Source organism: Tamandua tetradactyla, chromosome 5 (assembly GCF_023851605.1).
Source record: "Tamandua tetradactyla isolate mTamTet1 chromosome 5, mTamTet1.pri, whole genome shotgun sequence".
Lineage (NCBI taxonomy): Eukaryota > Metazoa > Chordata > Mammalia > Pilosa > Myrmecophagidae > Tamandua > Tamandua tetradactyla.
The window spans coordinates 24,354,392-24,378,067 of record NC_135331.1 but is presented as its reverse complement, the minus strand read 5'-3'; the positions used below and the strand labels follow the sequence as shown (position 1 = coordinate 24,378,067).

General features: G+C 54.6%; 1 long non-coding RNA gene across 8 annotated transcripts; it reads left to right on the top strand.

The window, feature by feature from the left end:
* Positions 1 to 4,415: 4,415 nt before the first annotated feature.
* LOC143683791 (uncharacterized) lies at positions 4,416 to 19,509 on the top strand. Of its 8 annotated transcripts, none has more exons than XR_013175663.1 (3): positions 4,416 to 4,748; positions 5,098 to 5,504; positions 8,590 to 19,509. It is a non-coding gene; the product is annotated as an uncharacterized LOC143683791 (long non-coding RNA). The 8 variants fall into 8 exon arrangements; XR_013175659.1 differs by having other exon boundaries at positions 4,416 to 5,012; XR_013175658.1 differs by having other exon boundaries at positions 4,416 to 5,176; positions 5,336 to 5,504.
* The last annotated feature ends 4,167 nt before the right edge of the window (positions 19,510 to 23,676 follow it).

Below are 23,676 nucleotides of genomic sequence, written 5' to 3'. Positions count from 1 at the left end.
GTATTCAATGAGAGGAAGGGGTAAGTGGTTTCAGTTTTTTCTTTTTTCTTTTTCTGGAGTGATGCACATGTTCTAAAAATGATCATGGGGATGAGTACACAACTATATGATGATAATGTGAGCCATTGATGTACACCGAGTAATGAAGGTTTGCACGTGAAGATTTATCAAAAACAATATTAAAAACAAACAAACCTTGAAATGTTCAAAAACCAGAAAAACCTCCAGGAAGACTCTCATGGTCAGGTTCGTATGTCAACTTGGCCAGGTAGTGGTACCTGTTTGGCTGGCTGGGCAAGTGCTGGCCTGTCTGTTGCTATGAGGACATTTCATAGAATTAAATCGTGATCACGTCGGCTGCATCCACAGCTGATTCCATTTGTTATCAGCCAGGGGGAGTGTCTTCTGCAATGAGTGAAGCTTGGTCTAATCTCTGGAAGCCTTTTAGGGAGGATTCAGAGGAGACAGGCTCTCTTCCTGCTTTGGCCAGCATCTCCTGTGGGTTTTGTCCAGACCCTCCATCAGAATGTCAGCTTCACAGCCTGCCCTGCAGATTGTGGAGTCTGTGTTCTCAGGGCTACATGAGTCACTTTTATTAATTTTATATTTACGAATATTTCTTATTGATTCTGTTTCTCTGGAGAACCCTAACCGATACAAAGGCCTAAATTTTCATGGAGAATTAGAGACTGGCCCTTGTGGAGCAGAGCTGCCCCTCCACGCCCAGCACCCCATGTCCACATGCCCAGCACCTCATGCTATAGTGCCCAGCACCCCATGTCCTCCTGTCCAGCACCTCAGGCCCAGCACCCCACACCCTAGCGCCCAACACCCCTCATCCATGCACCCAGAACCCCATACCCTAGTGCCCAGCACTCCACATCCCCAAGCCCCCGCCAGGCTGACTAGCAGATGGGCTGTGCTGCTGAACTTACCCTAGCCGGAGGCTGGCCACACCCAAGGAGCAGGCGCAGGCACTGCCCAAGCTGGGGACAGGCTGGAAGTGGCCGGTGCCCCCACGCTGGCACCCCAGGGCCTTGCCTTTCCCCTCTTGATTCAGGATGCAAACTGTGAAGTGCAAGCCGGGATCTCTGAGGGCCACATGAGAATCCCCCACCCGGGCAGCATCAGCGTGCCCCTCACCCTCCCAGCTCCCCCGTGTAGCCCGGGACCTGTCACCAGCCCCCATGGTGGCACCCTCAGGTCCACCAGGGACTCCTGGGCACCGAGCGGTCAGCAGGGGGACGACTGGGAGAGCTGACACTGGAGCCCCTTCGCCGGAGGATCCACAGCCCCTCAGGCCTCCTCAACTTTGGGCTCTCCTCGCCCAGCTCCCACAGAGCTGGGGACCACCAGGGACCAGCCACGAGCCTCCCCTTCCTGGGCCCGTCACCCCAGCGGGGTCCGCGGGCAACACATCCCTGGAGCAGCTGCCGGGAGCCCAGTGCCTCCCACGCGGGCCCCATGGCCATCACACCAGCAGCCCGGCCCCGCGCCTCCGGTTCTTGAGGTGACCTTGCGGGCGAGGGTCAGCCGCCCCCAAGTTGGCCTCCACAGGGCCAGGCCCAGCAGGCTCCGGATAGGCAGGTGGCCGAGCCCAGGGGCCTGCGGGTGCTGTATGGGGCAGCGGAGCAAAGCCAGTGCTCAGGCGGGTGCCACGCATGCCATGGGCTGGACAGGGAGTGTTGTGCTTGTCACGTCCCCAGGCCTGTAGGGGCAAAGATCCCTCTGGAAGGAGCGAGCTCTGGCCTCTAGAAGGTTCATGAATTTTGCATCTGGATGGTCTACAATTTTCTTTTTTGGATCATTTTCCATTTTCCAGTCAAGGTTATGCTAGCCTCATAAAGTGAATTGGAACTTTTTCTTTTCATTAGAAAAGCTTATTTTGCATGAGAGCCGCTTATTCCCTAAATGTCTGAAAGGATAACCCATGGAACCCTTATTTAGAGGCAATTCGCAGGTAATACCAAAAAAAAAACTCTACTTATTGGCCTGTTCAGACCTGCTAGTTCTTCTCGAGTCAATTTTATTAATTTATATATGTATTTAAATGATTTTTATTAGGATTTTCATATTTCTAATGCCATGTCTGTTGTATTACTCTTGCTTAGTTATACTTTCTTTCATTTTCTTGATTCTATTTGCCATGAGTTTCTTTACTGAATACCATTTCTTTTCCCCAAAGATCAGCTGTTGAATTTATTGATCAATTTTGACTTTTTTTTTGCTTTCAGGAGATCAGCTGTTTCCCCAGCTGTGTTTCATATGTCATGCACTTTGACCAAAGCTGGATAGTCAATCTGTGGATTGTCATTCTCATTTAATGACAAAGTTACATCAACTGGCCTGCCTCTGGAGCTGTTCTGGATGTATCCCAGAAGCTTTACCATGTATAATGTTCACTTTTGTTATTTCCTGAACACCTGTGAGCACAGCAGTGACAGCCTCTTGGGCCCAGTGGCTGTTTCATGGGATTTATTTCAAATGTCTATGGACTGAGAACCTCTCTATGAGTGGCACGTGCAGGTAGCTCGGCAGGGCAGAGGGAGGCCCTGACAGTGCCTGCCCATCCTGCCTGCCACCTGTCCTGTCTGTCCTCCCCTTCCACCCATCCTGCCCATCATCCGTCCTGCCCGTCATCTGTCCTGCCCTTCATCCACCCTGCTGATAACCTGTCCTGCCCGTCATGTGTCCTGCCCATCACCTGTCTTTCCCATCACTTGTCTGTTCAGCGGCCCATCCTCCCCATCATCTCTCTCTTCTGTCACCTATCCTGCCCATCACCTGTCCTGCCTGTCACCCATCCTGACTATCCACCTGTCCACCCATGGCTTTGCCTGGGTCTGGAACGAGCCTCTGGACCCTCTGGCCTCTGTGTCCCATCTGAGGGGGGCTCACTCCCCGTTGTCAGGGTCAGTGTGAGTGAGTGGCCCCACTCAGCATGTCAGGCCTCTGACGGGTGGTAACCACGCTGCCCTGACTCATTTCTAGTTCATCTGATTCACATAAAAAAATCGTGGTCGGTACAAGAATAAGTTTTGGAATTATTGAGGTTTCATTAAAGCTTAGTACATGAACAATTTTGATGAAGATTTAATATATGCTTGCAAGAAGCTGTATTCTATACACGGTACAGTATCTTCCAAGCCAGCTCATTCAAACCTGGTGTTAACCTGTTCTACATTCTTCATCTCTCAGAAACCGGAAATTCCCCTCAGCAGTCCAAAAGTTAATTCACCTTATTTTAGTTTTTATTTTATTTTATGTCATTTTTCAAAACCTGCAGCACCAGACTTTCATCCTTCCAGGTGAAGCCAGGCCCTTTCTTCCCTGGCACGTGCCCCCGCCCACTGCAGCCCCTCCTCTGTCAAAGGTTTTGGCTCCTTATTGTGTTCTGACCTCTTGTGGATTTCTGGATTTCCTTCCCACTGCTGCAGCACATCAGGTCCCCAGGTGTTTTCTCAGAGTGTAACCACAGGAACAGTGCCATGCGTTTTCCTGATGTGGGGGCCCTCCTTCCCGCCCCATGCGCACAGGTGTGCAGGTGTGCGTGCGCGGTGTGTGCCCGGGCGTGCCGCCCTCTGGGCTCTCACCCACCCGTGGGGTCCCGCCGACAGCGCCCCTAGCAGGCCGCGCGGCACCGGGGCCGGGCGGGGCGGCCGAATGCTTAGTGGCGAGCGCCGACCCCAGGGGCTCGCGACCGCACCGGCGAGGGGGGCAGCGGGCGCTCAGGTTAAGCCGCATCGCCTCGCTTTCAGCTCGCCCATCGCGGGGTCAGTGCAGCTGCGGGCGCGCTGAGGCGCTGCGAGATCCCACGGGCCCGCTCCGTGGCCCCTTCCGCACCCGCGTCCCGCCGAGAGAGGCTCGCGCCGGGCGGGCGAAGAGGCCCGGGGGCTCACGGGCAGGCGCCGGAGCCAGCGGGTCTCAGGTGTCAGCCGCACGCGGCCCCTTTAAGGGGAGCCAGCGGAGCCGGGCCCTGACGTCAAGGAGAATGGGGGTGCGTGGCCTCTGGGTCTTCTCGCCAGGAGGCTGCGGCTCGGCCTGACTGACACGCGCTTGGCCCAGGGCGGTCCTCCCCCCGCCCCGCCCCGTCCAGCTCCAACCGCCCGCCCCACCCCGCCCCGCCCTCGGCACGAGGCGAAGGCGGGGGTTGCAGGGAAGTTTCCGTCGGAGCCTAACCGCTACGCGGATAGAGCTGAGGGCCGGCGGCTGCGAGGAGCGCGCGGGGCGGTGAGAGCGCAGTAGGAGCGAGCGAGGCCACGCCGCCGTCCGGGCCGGCCCTCCGCCCCGCGCCCTGAGCCCCGGGGCAGCCCCCTGGCACGACTGAGGCTTTGCGGTCGCCGCTGAGACCAGCCTGACCATGCCGAGGAGCCTTGGCGGGGCGGGCGGGTGGCCGCCGCTGTCCTGCCGGGGCCGCCACCGTGGGGCCGGGGGCGGGGGCGCGGGCTGCAGGATCCCGAGCTCCAACCCTGAATCCCGAGGGCCGCTGCCGCGCCCCGAAGTCTGGTCCCTGCTCGGCCTCGGTCCGGAACCTGTGGCCCGGATCCCGAACACCCGTCCTGAATGCAGGCCTCGAACCGGATCTGAACTCGGGTCCCGGCCCCTGAACCCTGGACTCGAATTTTTAGCCCTGACTCCCCAATAGCTGCTCCACATCCTGGTCCTGGCCTCAGAACCCCGAACCCCGACCTAAACGACCACTCCTGGTCTCTGACCCTTGACCACAGCTCCTGACCCCTGGGTCTTGGGTCAGTCTGGGTCTTGAACCCCAAGTCTGGTGCCCTGGATTCCAAACCCCAACCCAGGAACTCTAACCCTTGTCTCCTGCCCCCACGTGCTGACCCCTGACCTCTGCCTCCTGCTGGCCGCTCTTGCCCAGCTGGCTGCCTAGCCTCCCAGACTGAGCAGTGCTCCAGGGGGAGGGCACTGCTGGGCCATATCAGGCCCATCCTGGCTGCCATGGGGTAGGGATGGTCTGTGTCCGGAAGCGCATTTCGTCAGGACTCTGGCAAGTGCGTCCTCACTGCACCCTTCCCGCTTCCAGCAGTAGCTGCAGTGTCCCATGGGGTCAGCTCGTCCTCCTGCTTGGTTTTCTAGGGTTGCAGATTGTATTCTAAACAGTGTCCTGATTCAGGGATGAAGCCTTAGCACCATACTGAACTCCGGGATGGAAACTGTAAACATGTTTTTGGTTCACCCCACTTAGACTCTCATGGTTTATTCTGGGTGGTGTGGGTGGCCACAGGTGAAGCTGTAGTCAGGGCAGCAGGCCTGGGCAGAGAGTGGTCCAACTTGGTAGAGTCAGAACTTCTGTTTCTCCTCCTTGCATCTTTAGGACCCCCTTCTCAGGTGGTTTGGCAGTGCGCCTGCCTGGCAGTGAGGACAGAGAAGGTTCTACATAGCTCTGCTGGCCATTGTGTCTCCCTGCACTGTCCGTGTGGCCACTTCTGCTCCTTGTAAGCATGGCAGGAAAGCCTCCCGATGCCATGTGAAGTGTTTGTCCAGTGAGTACTTGGTTTGAGGGCTTACGGAAATGCAACATCCATTTCTGTCCTTCATACCATGCTAATTTCCATAATAACTCATTACTTCTTGAATTTTCAAGATAACGATCTTGTAATTTTAGTAACTTAATTTTCAAATGAAAAGTGAGACTTTATGTGTTTAGCTTACAGTTCTACTTGGCCTGTTAAATGCAGAAGGTCACAGGCTTTCTCTTGTGCCTCCTTTCGTGTTTCTGAGATGTGCCCTCTGCAGCTTGTGCAGAAAGGAGCACCTTGGAGCAGGACCAGCCCCTGGGATCAGGTGTGCCAGGGGCGTGGCAGGCAGTGGCCCTGTCACAGCCTGTGGGGCACCTGTGGGTCCAGTTTTAGGGCCTGGCCCTGTGGTCTCTGAGCTCCTAGTTGGGGTCCAAGGCTATCTGTGGCACCCAGGGGGGCCAGGCTAAAAAAACTGCGTGGGCATCTAGCTGGGAGCTTTGGAGCTCCTGAAGGTAAGTATAGGTCCAGCGGGACAGGGCTGGGGTGGGGGTAGCAGAGAGGAGCATGTTGGGGTCTGCCTCAGTGCAGCTTGCTGGCTGCACGTTGTGCTAGGGCCCTGCTTCTCGCTGTGGTTCAGTTTTCTCCGTGCCACTGTTTGTGACCACTTTAGTGTGCAGTGTGTGTCCAGGTTAGTTCCCCTGCGATTTCTTCCCCATTTTATTCCTAGGAGGTGACACCCTTGTACAGGGTGAGCATGCTCGGTTATTGACAGGGTCATTGGAGCCCGGGTTTGCTTGCAGAGCTGTGTCGTGTCCCATGTCCCTGAGCGGGACAGAGGGTGCCCTTCCATCCAACAGGTGCAGCACAGCCACATCTATATGACATTCGCCAGCTTCACAGGAACCCACAGTGCTCTCCTCTCTTAGCAGAGGCTCCTGCCAGCATCTGAATGAGGCCGGGGATTGTAACTTAGCCCACACGAGAGACAGATATCCCGTGTTGTGCTGCACTCTGGAGTTGGGGAATGCTCGCCTCTGTCCCAACCACGTTCCACGGTGCACACCTGGCATCTTGCTGCCCGGGTGGCCTGGAGCCAGCCTGTGTGCTGCTATGTGGCCGGCCACCTCCAGGCCACCTGGGAAGAGTGGGGTTGCTGTGCAGGGCATGCCACTCAGGCGGAAGTTGTGGCAATGAGCTTGTGCGTGTAGATTCTGAGAGCCCGTGGCTCCGAGGTCTTTGGCAGTGGCAGTGACCCGGGGCCCCTCAGTCCCCGGGGTGCCTAGTGGGAAAGCAGCACCTGAAGGTCTCGAGGATCCCGTGTCCCAGAGCAGGCAGCTTGGCATCTGGGTCTCAGACTAACACAGGGGTTGGTAGGGAAAAGAGTTGGCACAGGCTCTGGTGGGCGGCCTGGTGGTGGGTTAGGGGTGCCGGCTGGGCACCCTGGCTCAGTAAGGGAGGCCCCCAGCTGCCTGTGCCCGGTGCCCACAGATCCATGCCACTGTCACACTCTGCTCAGCTGGAAGGAGGCGCCTAAACCTGCACCCCTGTGGCTTCTCATCTGTAAAGCCCCAGTATTAGAAGAGCTGCAGATTTTTCAGTAAATAGAAGCCTAAAGGGGGATGTATTTGGGTTTCCCATGCAAACAGAACCCATAGGGTATTATATGCAAATATGAGGAGATTCAGTATAGCAATTGGCTCTTGCAGTTGTGGAGATTGGCAAGTCTGAATTCCTTGGGGCAGGCTGCAGGCCCGGAACCTGATTGATTTCCAGGAATCTCCCAGGAGAAGCCGGCTGGGGGAAAGTCAGGGGAACACAGGCCCTTTAGGGGCCTTGGGGGTCCTGGTGGATGGTCAGAGCCCCTGGTGGGGAGACGGGGGTCCAGGAAGTTGAGGTTTGCGGTGTTTGGTGGGGAGCAGATCTGGTTGATGGGGGTCAGTTCGGGGGCAGGTGGGGAGGGCCAATACCAAGAGGGGTGGTGGGAAGCCCCTGCAGGCTGCAGCTGTGTTGCTGGGGTGGGATTCACCCACCGCCCCCCTGCAGGTCACCCTAGCCCATGGTGTTGAACACAGCCCTCCTGATAGCCTCTGGGGGTGAGGGTGGGGGGCCCTGTGGTGGTTCTGTCTTGAGGCCCCTAGCTAGTTCCCTCTCAGACCTGGAGTTTGTGAGGTGGAGGGACAGCATCTGGGCAGCACCCTAGGCACCTGCACCCAAGGGCCTACAGGGTGGTAGATGAGCCTGTGGCCCTGTGGGAATCTTGCATTTCCCTAGCTTCTCTCTCCACTTGTGGGGCCTGGATGTGGCTGCCAGCTAATGCTCCCCACTCATGCTGGCCCAGGGAACCCTGAGGAGGTTTTCTAAATTAGATCAAGTAAGTCCGTAGAAGGGGTGTTTGTTTTTTCTTTTTCATTTAATTTTTGATCCTCTTCTAGAAGATGCTTCAGTGGGCGAATCTCGTGTTTTTGTTCCTAGAAGGGAAGGAGACAGGGCAGGGCAGAGGCCAGGGGCAGTGGCGAGTGTTTTGGGGGAGGGTGGCCAAGGTCTCAGGAGAGCTGGCCACCGCTCCTTCCGCATACCCTGATTCGTGTGGCTCCTCTGTCTCCCTTCCGGTTCTGGGCCCTGCTCATGGGCTCTGTTCTGTGGTGCCTCAGGACACGGCTGGGGGACTCGGAGGGACATTGGATGGACCACACCCCTGGCCTGGGCTGCACACAGTGACGGTCAAGGTGGTGCATCCTGGGAAGCCGTGCTCGTCCTGACACTGTCCTGGCTGTGAGAGAGCCCGGCTGCCCGCTGCCCCGGGGATGGCACAGGCTGTGGTTGTGGGAGCCTTCATGGAGGTGGAACCTGAGCTGGGGTGGGCACTGACGTTCAGGCTGGTAGACTTGGGCACAGAAATCCATGACAAATGTCACTTGGAGTGAGCAGAAATCACAGAAAAAAGTTCCAGGGTCAGAGCAGGTGGCACATTCACTTCCACCTGGTGATTGCAGGGCATGAGCACTGGCCGTGCTGAGGTCCCCAGCAACTCAACCTCAGGCAGCCACATGTGCCTCTCCCCTACTGTCCACACACACAAGCAAGCCTAACCGTGTGTGCTTCTCTCCAGGTCGTTCACACACACAAGCCGCACTTCCTGGCCTTGCACTGTCAGGATTTCGGGGGAAGAATATGAAGCCTCCATGGCACACATGAACAAGTTTGTCAAGTAAGTGACTGTGGGCCTCCTGGGGGCTGGGGAAGCATTTTCATGACACTATTGCCCACAGATTTACACTTTTGGCAGATCCTCACAATTTGCCAACAAGAGAAGATGTGCCAAATGCCTGCCTCTTCTCCTAGGGTGGGCACAAAAAGCCAGCTTCAGTCACCTGACCCTGAAATGGGCTAGTGACTGTGTCCCTTGGGCTTGGATGAGAGTCGCAGGCAGTGTTTGTGGGGAGGACACCTCTTTGTGCCCTCTGGATGCCCCACGCTGTCCTCAGGCTGCCCACCCCACTCCATGACAGAGGGATGGGAGGAGGGTTTCAGTGGTCTCAGCGACTCCATATCCTTGGTGAGTTTTATAACTGCAGACGGAAAGCACTACAGGCCTTGTGCCCCCAGCCATGTGCATACCTAGAGCCTCTGGGGGACTAGCTCCCCTTCTTATCCTGCATGGGGTCTCAGGTCGCCAGTCCCCATGGTCTGGGGAGGTCCCAGTGGTGGCAGCAAGGAGGCTCAGCTCTCGAGTCCAAGTTCAAGAGCAAGAATTCCCATCCGTGGTTGGTGGGTAGTGGCTGCGGGAGGCTTCCCTCCGGGGCCCCTGCTCCAGTTTCCATTGGTGGGTATGTGTGGTGCCAAGAAGAGGCCTGTCCTTTGTTCTGGGGGTCATCAAGGCCTGGGGTCTTTCTGTTCCCCATGTCTTCCTCCTGAGAGGTTCGTGGTTACGAGGGTGTTCCGATTTGCTTATGATGCCAGAAATGCGTTGGCTTTTACAGAGGGAATTTATTAAGTTACAAGTTTTTAGTGCTGAGGCCATGAAAATGCCCAAATTAAGATGCCAACAAGAGGATATTTTCTTGGAGGAAAGGCCGCCAGCATCTGGAACACTTTCAGCTGGGAGGGCCTGTGGATGGGTCTGTTGGTCCTTGCTTCTGGTTGGTTGCTTTCAGCTTCTGATTCTAGTGGCTTCCTCTCTCAGCACCTGTGGGGCTTCACTTAGCTTCTCCGGGATAAATTTTGTGTGGGTTTCATCTCTTAGCATCTCCTGGGGACATTTCTGTCTGCATCTCCAAATGACACATCTGGTGTCATCTCCCTGCATCAGCTCTGAACTCTGTGTGAGCTGTTTTAAAGACTCTGGTAAACTAAGACCCATGTTAAATGGGGGGGGGGGGGGGTCACATCCTTATGGAAATAATCTAATCAAAAGGTCTTGCCCACAATATGTCTGCACCAACAAGAGTGGATTAAATGAGCCTGGCTTTTTCTACCCTCATGTCGATGTGAACTGTCCTGAGCCTGCCTCTCCTTCCTTCTGTCCTGGAAGGAGGTGCAGCCCTGCATGTCTCACCCTGGCCTTACCTGGCCTGTGGTGGCTGCACCCCTTCCCACCTCCATCTCAGTCACATCCAAGTCTGGGGGCAGAGGGTGACCTCCCCAGCTGCTGGCTCACAAGAATCTGCGGAGGAAGCCTTGGCCACCCGCAGACCCCGTGTCGCTTTCTCACAGTAATGATGGATGACAGGGGTAAGTTCAACTGTCCACTAAAGGGTTGGGAGCACTTCACAAGTTCCCCCTCAGGAAAGAGGCCTGCCATGGCCACCCTTGCAGGCATGGGCCCCTGTCCCCACTCCCCCAGCCCTGCACACTCCCAGCCTCCCAGGAAGCTCTAGTGGCATAGCTGGGAGCTGTGGAGGACAGTGCCCGGGGAACACAGGAAGTCCCCAGCCCGCAGACCATGCTGCATCCTGGGCTTCTCTCTGGCCTATGAGGGCTGTGACTGCCCATGGTGCCTCCAGTACAACCCCAAGGGTGGGGCAGCCTGGACAGGGGTCCCACCACAGTGCTGACTGCTGTGAGTTCTCTGGGCAAAAGGTCTGTACTGGGTTCCCAGGGGTGCTTGCCCCCACTGGGGTCTGGGCCAGCAATCCAGGCTCATCTGTAGATGGAGAGTTGGGGAATTCTATCCACGCTGCCTTCCTGCAAGTGTGAATGCCATGCAGTCATGTGGGAGTCCCGTCTCAGTCTGCTGTGTTCTCAGGTTTCCCAGGGCATGTGTCAATACCCCTGTCACAAGGCACCATCAAGTGCCCTGGGGTGACCAGGCCAGTGGCCCACTTGGGACTGGTGTCCCAGGTAAAGAGCAGCTGCTCAGTAGTGGTGTCTGGGTGGGGCTGTAGTGGCCTCTGGGCGGGGCTGAACTGATGCTGCTGTTTCCCACTGTCTCCTCGGAGCTGTCAAACTATAGGACCCACAGCTGCTTTTTAGTAAATGTTCGTAGGGCCCTGGGTGCCACTGAGAAAGGAGACATATGTGTCTGAAGACAAGTCCACCCTGGTTGTCAGCCTTTTCTGCTGGTTTATTTTACTTTTGAAGTTATGCTTATTACCAACTTAACTGTGGTTAAAAGCAATAAATGTATGTGTGTATGTATTTAAAGTAACAGTCTGCCACACACATTATTCATTGAAAAAAGCAGTATTTAAATACATCAGGAATTCCTGAAGTCTGAAAAAGACAGCAAAACCAGTTGGGAAACCTAATCACTCTCGGCATTTAACATGGAAGAGGAAATGCAGATGAACAAGTAAAAACGAGGTGCGAGATGTCCATTTGCCTTGGCAAACAGGGAGACGCGTCTTTAACTTGGAATGAAGTTGTGCTGCTTCACGTTCCATTGAAGAGACTTAGAACAGAGCATCACCACTTCCAGCGTGTATATATAAGTACCTTTCTATGTGTGTCCCACCTACATACATGGTCTTTATTTTTGCTTTGAATAGTTATCTTTTAAGGAGATTAAAAAGTCAGAAAAATGTCATTTATTTTTAATAAGCTATTTATCATTTTCAGTGCTGTTCATTCTTCGTGCAGATTCAGGTTTCTAAGTGGGATCATTTTCCTTCTGTCTGAAGGGCTTCCTTTAACATGTCTTGTAGCTCAGCTGCTCTTCATTTTTTCAGCTTTTGTGTGCCTGAAAAGTGTCTTTATTTTGCCTTCATTTTTGAAAGATATTTTTGAAATTGCAAAAAGAACTCTGGCCTGTTCATTTTTTTCCTGGAGGACTTAAAGGATATTGTCCCACTGTTTTCTGGATCGCATTGTTTCTGATGAGAATTGAGCCTTTACCCTGATCTTAATGTTCTTGTCTCTAGTATTTTTTTTTTCCTGTCTGCTAGATTGGTCTTCATAGCCAGTTTTCAGCAGTTTGATTATGCTGTGCTTCTGTTGGGTTTTCTTTGAATTTATCCTGCTTCAGGTGCTCTGAGCTATTTTGATTTGGGGATTTACAGTTTTAATCCTATTTGAAAATTTGAGTCTATTATTTCTTTTAAGTGTCCCCCCTCCACATTCCTTGCCTTCTCCTGTTTTGTTCTGAAACTCCGATTTGAGTTTGTCAGGTTGCTTCATTTTGTCCCACAGATAACTGAAGCTCTTTTAAGTTTTGTCAATTCATTTCTCCTCCTTGCTTCATTTTGCAGGTTTTAATCTGCTCTTCAGTCCATCCATGAATTTTTTTTTCATTAAGTTTATTGCATTTGTCAGCTCTAGAAGCTTCACTTCTGGTCTTTATATCTGTATGTTTTCCTCCTATGTGTGATTTTCTTTATAGTGTTGACCATATTCAGTGTAGCCGTCTCCAAGTTCCTTTCAGCTAATCCCATCATTTCTGCCCTCTTGGTCTGTTTCTATAAACTGAGTTTTCATAGGATTATGGGTCCTCTTTTCTTGATTCTTCACAGATTAGATGATCCTTGATGTGACCCAGGAGTTCTATTGTTTAGTGCATGGACCTTGTTCTCCTTTGAAGCGTGCTGAAGTTTGCTTTTTGCAGGTTCTTTCGAGGCTGCCTTGTAGCTGTTTAAGGTAGGTGTCTCTCTCAGCCTTTGCCCTGGACTGACTTGGCCAGATGCTCAGCAGCTCCCCAGCTTGCTCTGAGATGCACCTTGTGGCCGCTGTGCTTTGCCCACTGGTGGCTGTTCCCCAGGACCCGGGGGGTCTTCCCGGGCCCTGGGCCTGTACACAGGTTGCTGGGGCTCTCTGTTGGGCAGAACTCCGCTCTGGGTACCCGACGTGCAGATCCCAGCCCCTCAGCCTCCCCGGACTCTGGCTGCATCATCCTTACAGAGCTGGGGATTTCTGCAGGGGTTCCTCTGCGTGGCAGGTGGGATGCTGGTGGGTGCCGTGCCCCTCCCCTTGTGAGCACAACTCCACGTGACCTGTTGGCTCAGGGTCTGCAAGTAGTTGTTTTCTAGGCTTTTTTTCTTTTCTTTAGCTGGAGGTCGAGTCCTAGGCTTGCTAACCATGGGTGTGTGTTCCATGTCAACTATAAGAGTAAGTGCAGGGTGCTGGGTGATGCTCGCGGACACGTTACTGTGCATCAGTGGGTGGCATTCGCTAAACGTGGCCACAGTGGCGCCTCCTGCTGCACTCGCTACTCCTGCACAGTGGCTCTGATGCCACTGTCATGGGCAGGGACTACACTGCCTTGTCCCAGAGCCTGCAGTGGCCTCGGAAGTGGGAGGTGCCAGGCAGAGACAGAGTGTGACAGTGGCTTTGGGTTGAGGGTCTTGAAGAGTAATAAAGAGCAGATGGGTGCTGGGGAGTGGGAGTGTAGGCACCTTGAGAGGGTCCCAGAGGACCTGAAGGGCAGCCAGGCCAGGGTCTTTGAAAGCTGCAGTGGCCACAAGTTCAGGGTCACTTGTGGTCATGAAACTGATGATCTTTTTTACTGGAGTTTGCAGTCAGAAGGTGAAGTCTACCAGCTCCTCCTTGCTGTCTGGTGCAAAATGTGGGAGGAGGCAGATGGGCCATAGACAAGCTATTAAATAGAAAGGTGATGACTCTCTGGGATTTAAAGGAAGCCAGGTCCTCCTGGCTGCAGGCGGTTCTCCTATTGAGACAGGGAGTCAGCCAGGGACAGCACCCGGGCCTCCTGGACCAGGCCTCCTGCAGACCCCCACTGGGACTCCAGGGGTGTCTCTCAGACTCTTCAAGTTCTGGGATGTGCCATGCAGCATGGTGGAGCCCCAAGTGCATGGGCTTACCCACTGGCCCCCAGAGCTGGGGAAGCTACTCGGGGTGAGAGGGGTGGTGAGGTTGCCAGCATCCCGCGGGAAGGGGGCTGAGAAAGCTCCCTGCTGTGAGCGGACCCAGAGGGGCTGGGGCAGAGAGTAGCTCCCACCAGCAGGCCAGAGCCACCACGGCCCAGCCCTGCAGGCTGCAGCAGGAGACTTGCACAGTGCTCTGTTCTTGCACCCACCGTGTTGGGTCTAGGGCTGACAGAGGGACCCAGGCAGCTTCACTGCCCCTGACATGGAGGGCTGCAGAAGCCCTGCCGACTTGCCAGGGACTCCGGCTCTTCTCCCTCCGAGGCCCTTTTCTCCTGTGGTCCTTGAAGGGCTGAGAGGTTTCCTCACCTCTCCTCCCTGGGCTCCCCTCACTCGCCATGTGTGCAGCATCCGTGTGGGATCTGTCTTCCCCACAAGGCCTGGTTTGGATCATTGGCTCGTCCTCGAGCCCAGCCGAGGGCTTGACACTGGCAGGAGCACTGCCCCACCTGGGGCTGGATGCAGTGATGGACATGAGTGCCAAATCCAGGGTGGGGAGAAACGTGTCCATTGGAGGGAGCACAGGAATAGCGGTACTCCCCACTGGTGCCCTGGGGCAGCAGGAAGGGTGTGCAGGGGTTTCCAATGTTATTAAATTGGTACATCTGTGCCAGTGAGAGGAAACAGCTGTTCTCACCCTTCCTTGCTCCCTATCCCAGCATCACTTGGCCTCTCCCCCTCATCTGGCCTCAGCCCTGCCAGTGCTCAGGCACACCTACAGTGCCCTGGCCTTGGGCAGAGCGTGGCCGGCTCAAGGGGGTCGGGTGCATGGCCAAGGGCAGTGCCCAGCGGTCCTCCACCTGTTCATCTGGAGCTCACCTGAGAGTCTGCGGCTCTGTCTGCTCCCTGCAGTACAGTCCACTGGTTCCCTGCTGTGCTGCGCAGCCCTCTCCTGCCAGCCCGTCACGTCTCCCTTGTGCTGGACGTGGTGAAGTGGATCCTGCATTCCAGGGCATCCAGGAGGGCTGGGCAGCACCGGCCCTGGTGGTCACCCTCCCCGCCCCAGCCCACTGGCCTCTGACTGTCAGAGGAGGGAAATTTTAATTTTTATAAGACTAATGGTGGTGGAGCAATGTTTTTTAGCTGGATCTGTTCAAAGAATAGATCATTAATTGAGAGGAAATTGAAATGAATTTGTCTTATACATAAATGCTGTCACAAATATGAATGGGGTCAGAGTCCTGGCCTGTTCCCAGACTGAAGTTGACCCTTCAGAGCAGCGGGTGAGATGGGGTCCCTCACCTGGGGGTCCTGTCCCTCACCCGAACCCCCCAAGGCCCGGCCCTGCACGCTGTCGGCACCCACTTTGCGAGGAGGTGACACCAAAGCTGTGCTCTGGCTCTGAGTCCCGGTCATCACACGTAAGTGATGGAACAAGTCTTGTTGTTTCACGGGTTCCTGCCCAGGCCCCCAATCGCCACCCTGGCCCAGGAACTCACCAGACTCCCACCACCTGCATGTCCTGGTAAGCCGGGCACTTCAGGGGGCAGGGGGTTCTGCAGCCGCTGGACAGAGAGACCATGTGGTCAGACGTGGGCCAAGGATTCCCTGGCCCCGGGTGGGGGCCAGGGGGTACTGATGGGGAGAGGAGCCAGCCTGTCAGCCCTGGCACCTGAGAGCACTCTCAGCCACCCTGTGGTGGGGAACGGGGCAGCACTCACATGCTGGCGTAGAGGGAGCTTTCCCCTGCTGGACTCTGTGCTGGATGGCCAGCTTGGCCTCGGGAAGATGAGGCTGGAAGGCCCGATTGGGGAGAAAGGAAAATCTTTTAGGAGGTTTTGAGGGAAGGGGCCCATGGTCTGGGGAGGTGGGATGAGGCAGGGTGCCCTGTGTGGCTGGGTCTGTGGAGCTGAGTGTGTCCCCTCTGGGCTGGGTCTCAGGCCCAGCCTCCAGGCACTCCAGGTACTCAGCCCAGGACACCCTCTGGGTGTGGACAGTACCAGGTGTGGACAAGGCCAACTGCTAGGACAGTGCTGGGTGCTCAGGACTGTGGTATGTGGACAGCATTGGGTACTCAGGAATGCATGTGGCATGGGCAGTGGTGGGTGCTCAGGACAGTGCTGGGTGCTCAGGACAGTGCTAGGTTCTCAGGACAGTGTGGGGTGTGGACAGCATTACATGTGGACAGTACTTGTGGTGGACAGCACCTAAACGTTAGCTGCTGTGGCTGCCTCCCCTCCCCTCCCTTCCAGGCAGCCTGTGTTTCTCACCCCAGGCCTGTGCCACCCAAGTCAGTTGGTCCATCCAGCTCTCGTCTGTTACAAGAAGCACTGGAGAGAGATCTGTATCACTTTACTTGCTTTCAGCCAGTGCATCCAGTGGGCTTCACTGCTGGCCTGAGGGGATGATGATGGTGAAGGTGAGGAGTGGTGGTCAACGGGGTTTCTGTCCAAGGCAGAGCTGCAGGGATCAGTCGAGGCATAGGGGCCATTGGAGCAGAGGCCCCGGCAGCAATGCTGTCTGGGTGGTTGGGTCACCAAGATGACACTGCATGCAGCCTTTGGTCCCAATGCTGGCCTGTTTAGCCCCCACTTGGCAGCAAAGAGCCCCATCCTGCCTTCTATTCCCCTACTGAGAGTCTCTTGTGGCTCTCAGTTCCCTGAGTAAACACCCATGGCATAATGCCTTCAGAGTCCTCCCAGCCTGGGCCCCCTCCCCCAGAGCATCTCTAGTCCCACCTTGGTCCTTGGTCTCAGCCACACTGCTGGCTGCTGTGCAGTTCTTGGAATAACCTACATGCTCCTACCCCAGGGCCTTTGCTTGTGCTGTCCCTGGGACACTTCCTCCCTGGAAGTGCACGGACCCCCCCCCCCCCACCTCCACATGGCTTCTACCATGGTGTCCTGCAGTCAGGGAGGCTGCTGGCCAAAGGATCTGGGGCAGCCCGTACAGCCCTGCCACCCTTCTGGGACACTGTGCTCAGTGAATGCGTTTGGGTTGATGGCTGAGTCCCCAGGGGCCAAGCAGTGCTGGGGGTGGGAGGGTCCATGAAGTCCATCTGTGGATTAAATGTGAGTGCCTGTTACCCCTAGCAGGGGAGCAGTGGTCCATGTGTGCAGAGCTCAAGGGTGAGTCAGGTCGAGGAGCCAGATCGGGGCCCTGGGGTATAGCTGTCTCAGATCATGGGCTCATGAGCTCCCCAGGTGCCAAGACTGGGACTGGCCTGTCCTGGGAGGGAGGCATCCTGGAAGGCTCATGGAGCCAAGTGGACTTGCAGAAGGAGGGCAGGCTGCATGGCCCGGGTGTGGACTGCCCTCTCCCTGGCAGCCCGGTCTCCCAAGGCCCTGACTCCTTTCTGTGGCTGCCCGGGAGGATGACTCTGTCCCATAGGGTCCTGACAGAGAGCGGAGATCACAGCCCATCAGGAAGACCACGGCCTCCAGGCGGGTGGGCACAGGACAGGGCTGCACCATTTGGTTTCTGTGTTACAACATTAAACATATTGGCTCTCTTGCAAACTTTGGTGAATCAGTACCCCAAGAGCATTTCTGTATGGATTCTATTATGAATTGTCAGTGAGCTTTTAAGAGTCTCTACTTCCATCCTCTGACCATGGGAAATAGAACATTAGCTTTGTTTCCAAAAGAGAGTCAAGGAGAGGAACTTGCTGTGCCCTTGAGGGCCACTGAGAACACACCATGCCATACACCAAGCCCTAACCAACTTTGTGGAATGTTTGGGGACTCGGAGAATAAAACCTCAGTGCTGGTGTCTACTGTCCTCCTGCCCCGGGGAGACTATGTCCCTGATGCTGTGATATCAACCCTACAGGGGCCCCCAGGACCTGAAGGACAGGAGTTGCCACCTCCTCCAGGTCCTTGGGTCTCATAGCACAGCTGCTCTGTCCTGCCTGCCTGCCCGGGGCGTCTGCACACAACGTTGCCCTTGCTTCCTCCTGCTGCTGTTCTCTCCTGCTTGCAGGGCCTCCCACTTTCTACCATTGCATCATGCCTGCTGCTCAGTGCCCACCCCCTGTGCCCGCCGGGACACTCCATAAGAGCGAGTCCTGCCCTGTTCACAGTGTGCCTGTGGTGTCGGCAGCGATGCTGGTTGTGAGTGCCTGTGTGTGTCAGGCCCCAGAACTGCACCTGTGCATGAGCAGTGATGGCAACGTAGCCTCAGCACAGGGCTGTGAGTGCGTCGAGACCCGTCCATAGGGAAGCAAGAGCTGAAACCCTTCTGGTTGCCAGGGTCGATCCCAATTAGTTGGGGGGCCTCTGCTGGCTAGCCCTTGGGACACAGTTGCATGCTCATGTGCCCCTGGGAGCCATGGGCTTGGCTGAACCTGGGGATCCCCAGGGTCAGGGAGGAGTGTTCCCCAAAGACATCCATCTTGAAACCTGGGTTCATGCTTGCCTCAGAGATGGGCACCTGGCTGGCCCGGAGTACTGGGGTCTGGCATCGCTGCAGCTTGGACAGAGGCCACACCTGCTGAGGATCCAGGATGCCTCTGGGCTCAGCTTGTGCCTCCCCTGGAGGGCCTTTCCTGCTGTGGCCCGCAGGATGGGCACATCTCCGTGGGTGTGATTCGGTCGAGTCCTTCCCTGGTCCCTGGCACTGAGCGAGCACTTTGTGGGGTTTGTGGCCTTCTGAGGAGATCACCTGGCCCCCTCTGGGACATAAAACCATGCAGTCCATGGATGAGCATAGAAAAATCAATCCTCCTCCCCTAGTTAGCACATCGAAAGGAGCATTGCCCCAGGAAGCATCAAAAGTGTTCTCTCCTGTCCAGCATTGGTCAGTCGTGACCCTGAAGCCAGGCTGTCCGAGGGACCTCTCCTCCACGCCTTGCTCTGGGCAGGGCCTAACAGCTGCATAGAGACCCCCAGATCATGTAGCTGGAAGTGGGGTCCCCAGGCCTCTGAGCACCGAGTTGCCTTGGGACCCTGGTGCCCGGCGGGGTCTGTGATAAGCCGAGGCAGGCTCAAACCTGCAGGGCGCCAGCTTCTTCCACTGCCCAGGTTTACACCATCCCTGCAGCAACTTCCTCTGGGGGTGTTGCTGGAGGCTGGGCCTGTGACGGCCAGTGCCCCCAGCCTTGCTGAGTGGCAGGCAGGCATGTTCCTTCCTGCTGCCTTTGGCACCACTGAGTAGGCTCCTTCCCTGGAGGGCCTGACATATTTTGAGGACAGGCTGAGCCCAGAAGACTCTTCCACCCCTCCAAGTGGAAGCCCCTAGTTTTCTGGGGCAGAATCTAGACCTCCTTGCTGAGTGCTGAAGTAGAGGTCCACCCAGAAGGCTTCTCCCCTCCAGGCTGCAGCCCCTGAGACATGTGAGGAGTGGCCTGGGACCTTGCTTGTGGTCCTTCCCGCTTCCTACCCTCTGCCACTGCCCCCCCCCCTCCGCTCTCCTGGGGAGATTTTGGGGGAGACATAAGGGACAGGGAAGCAAGCAAACTTTTGATGTGGGAAACTCATCTGGTTCCTTCATTGGCTCCTCCCTGCCTCCGCCTCGCCTGGCCTAGGGGTGAGACAGGCCTGATAAATGGTGAGAAGCAAGTTTGGTTTTCAGAGGGCCCCAGGCTGAGTCACTGCTGTCTGCCCTAGAGCAGGTGTGGCTGCTCCCCGGCCACAGCGCCTGCCTACCTGCATGGGATGTGGTGATGTGCAGGCCGGCAGGGGCAACACTGAAGGTGAGACTGTCACAGCGATCCTTTTAGCACTAAAATATGAGCCATTTTAGTCTGCTCCCCACTGCTGTGATGTGAAAAATAATAACTCGGATCCAAATTCAAAATATTGATCTCAGAAAGGTGTTGAAAGTAAATAAACACTCCCGAAGTTTTCAGGTCAACCAAGAAGTGGTTCCAGCAATAAATGTGTTGGCACGCCACATCCCCAGGTGCTCGATCTGTTTTTTCTTTGGATTGGTTTTTCATTATTTACTTCCTAAAAGTGTTGGAATCTGGTGTTCCACCATGAAATCCCAGCGTTTGGGCAATTCATTTCTTTGGGGCTCATGAGGTGTCCCTAATCCACTCACCCACTGATTGATTGATCCTTGACTCAGTCAGCACAGCTCCTGCTTTATTTAGAACTTCCATCATAATTTGTTATGCGTTTAGGCTTGACTTTTTATCTCTCCTAGCAGATGAGCTGACAGGGGTCTATCAAATGGGTGGGAAAACAACTGCTGCCAGGTGACTTGTATGCCAGGCTCCCTGCGTTTTAAGGAGGTGCTGGTGCTTCCTGGCTGCAGACAGCTGGAAAGGAGCATTGTGCCCTGTAAATCTGCTCCTGTGCCAGAGCCTCCTGGGCAACCTGGCACATCTGAGTTGTGGGTGCTTGTGGTTGTTCAGGACCCTGTAGCAGCATGATGGGATGCCAGTCTTGTTTTTCTTGAGACATTTTTCATTACTAAAGTGCCTTGAGTTTGGGGCTGAGCCCTCAGTGCACCATGCAGCTCCAACCAGCCTCGACCAGGAGAGGACAGGTACTGAGGACAGAGGGAAGGAGCGTAGGGTGCAGGCACTGGGACAGAGGGAAGGAGCACAGGATGCAGGAGGTGGGACAGAGAGAAGGAGTGCAGGGTGCAGGAGATGAGACAGAGGGAAGGAGTGCAGGGTGCAGGAGGTGGGACAGAGGGAAGGAACGCAGGGTGCAGGAGGTGGGACAGAGGGAGCATAGGTTATAGTTCTTCAGGGGAAAGGCAACTGTCAACTGAGGTTCTTTCTTACATGGGAAGGCATGGGGGGAGTAGGGGGATCTCTGCTGGCCTTCTTTCCAGGTCTCTGGGTTCCAACACCTTTCCCCAGGGTGATTCCTTTCTGCTTTTCCAAAGGCGTTGGCTGAGCTGCTAGTGCTGAGATGAGTTATGCTGAGCTGCTTGGGTTGAGCTCTCTCATTTAAGCTTCCAGCCAATTAAATGAAACGTCATTCAGTGCAGCAGACACACCTCCTCACTAACTGCAGATATAATCCGCAACAGATCAACTTCACATGCCATTACAAGCTCTTGTCCACAGCAACAAAGCTAGGCATCTTCACCTGGTCAAGTTAACACCCGGACCTAACTACCATAGCCAATGACATTCAGTGTTTCTCCCTCAGCTGGAAAGGCACATGGCAAACATGGTGGCATCTGCTGTCCTTCTCTCCAGGCCTCTTGCTTTGGGAAACTTCCCAGGAGGCATTTTACCTTCTTCACCTCCAAAGGTTACTGGCTGGTGGACTCTGTCATTCTCTCCTCTTTCTGTTGTGGTTGTATGGGTCTCTCCAAAATGTCTCCTCTTTATAGGATTTGAGTAGACTTATCAAGGCCCACATAGAATGGGTGGATATGGGTCTCCATCTAATGAAATTTAATATCCAGAATTGAGTGGGTCACATATCTGTGGAGATAACCTAATCAAATTTCCAACCTATAGTACTAAATAGGGATTGGAAGAAATGGTTGCTCCCACAAGATTGATTAGGATCAAAACATGGCTTTTCTTGGGGACGTAAATCCTTTTAAACCAGCACACACCCCTACACAAACCCTCAAATGGGTGTGAGCTGCAGCAAGAGCGCTCTCCAACTGTCTACCACAGACTAGGGGCAGGTAGGTTGCCCAAGGGGTCTGCCAAGCAGTGGGGAAGCTGGGTCTGGCACCCTCCTGGCTGTGAGCTCCCACACTGCCATGCCCACACCTTGGATGGCCTCTCCCCATTTGGATCTAGAGTTTCAGGGGAAAACCAGTCAAAGTCTGACTGGGTTCTTTGTGAAAATTTGTGAAAACTGACAAGCTTGTTCTGAAATTTATAAGGAAATGCAAATGACCTAGTATAGCCAGAAAAACTGTCAAAGTACAAAACTGGAGGCTTCCATTATGCAACTATGATGTGCTACAGAGCTCCGCTGAGTGAGACAGTGCGGAGCCAGGGTAAGCCAGGTGAGCAGGCAGAGAACAGCTCCATGAGCTGGGAGCAAACCTGTAAACAGATGGACTTCTGAGGGAATTACCAGGACAGGTTCACTGGAGAGAGGACAAAGTTCTCAACTAATGGTGCTGTAGCAGTGAGATGGCCATAGGCAGAAAGGAAACTCGATGAGCTCTGACAGCCCAACATGTTTAAAAAAATGAGCTCAGGTTGATCATAGGCCTAAATGTAAGCTAAAACTGTAAAACTGCAGGGACACATTACATCTCATTACATCTTAGAACATGGGTTTGACAAAGATTCCTTAAATGTCACACTAGAAGCACCAGCTACTCTAAAATTAAATATCAAATTCAATTAGACTTGATCAACACGGAGCCCATTTGCTCTTCAAAAGACATTTACAAAAATAAGTAAGCAATTCACAGCCTGGGAGGAAAAATTTGCAAACATGTTAAAGAAAAGACTTCTACTTAAACACTGTATAAGTAAGGACCTGCTACAACCCGGTAAGACAAACACCCAGTTAAAGAAACAGTTAAAAATCTCAATGGACCCTGTTCTAATTTGCTAACTGCCAGAATGCAACATACCAGAGATGGATTGGCTTGTAATAAAAGGGGATTTATTTTGTTAGTTCTTCAGAGGAAAGGCAGCTAATTTTCTTTCTTACATGGGAAGGCACAGGGTGATCTCAGCTGCCCTTCTGTCCAGGCCTTTAGGTTCCAACAACTTTCCTCCAGTGATTCCTTTCTGCATCTCTCAAGGCCTGGACTGAGCTGCAAGTGCTGAGATGAGGTGTGCTGAGCTGCTTGGGTTGTGCTACGTTGAGTGTCTCATTTAAGCACCAGCCAATTAAATCAAACATCATTGATTGCAGCAGGCATGCCTCCTAGCCGACTGCAGACGTAATCAGGAACAGATGAGGTTCACATGCCATCAACTTATGTCCACAGCAGTATAACTAGGCACTTTCACCTAGCCAAGTTGACACCTGAATCTACCTACCACAGGCCCCTCACCCAGGACTCAGAAGGGCAAGCCACATGTGCAAGATGCTCGGCCTCACTTGTCATGTGAGATGTGCAGTCAAGGCCACGATTTCCCCCTAAACACCACTGAGGTTCCAACATTTGCTAAAACTAAAAAGACTGGTCATGCCAAGTGTGGGCAGAAATGTACAGGAACTGATACTCTCACAGGCTGCAGGTGGAAATGGGCAATGGAACCCCACCCAGAGAAGCATCCAGCAGCCTCTTGGAACATTAAAATATACCTCACCCGTGACCCAGCCATTCCACTCCCAGGTGTTTCCCTGAGAGACATGGAGGCCCACACGCTCATCCCCATGCATATGAAACTGTTCATATGTTCATGGTTTGGCGTCATTCATAATCGCTAAACACGGCAAACTACTCAGACCGTACTCAGCAGCGAATGAAGAAACTGCTTTGGTGCATCTGTGTAGTGGGACCCACTCAGCGATACACAGGAAGGATCACCCATACTACCTGGGTATGGAGATGTCAGTGTTATGCGCTGCATGGAAGCAGCCAGGCAAAAAATGGTGTGCCCTTTGGACTCTATGTCATAGTCTGAAAGAAGCAGACTGCTCTCTAGGACGGAAAGCAGATGGGTGGTTTCTGGGGAGGGTTTGGGGTGGTGGGGGGAGGGTCACAAAGGGGCCGAGGAGACTTCTGGGTGGCAGACTCATGGGGTGAGTCCTCAGGATGTGGGTCCTTGGGGGCAGTTCATCAGGGGTGGGTCCTTAGGGGTGGGTCCTCAGGGGGCGGGTCCTCAGAGGGTGGGTCCTCGGGGGGTGGGTCCTTGGGGGCAGGTCCTTGGGAGCGGGTACTCAGGGGTGGTGGCTGTCCAGATGAGCAGCACTTGGAAACTTACTGGGCCTGTGGATTCCCGGGCCCCACCCGTTCCTGTGGACTCATACCCTGGGGTAGGCCAATAGGAACTCCGATGGCATTTGAGCCTGAACTCTGTCCCCCCTAACTGCCTCCGCCATACA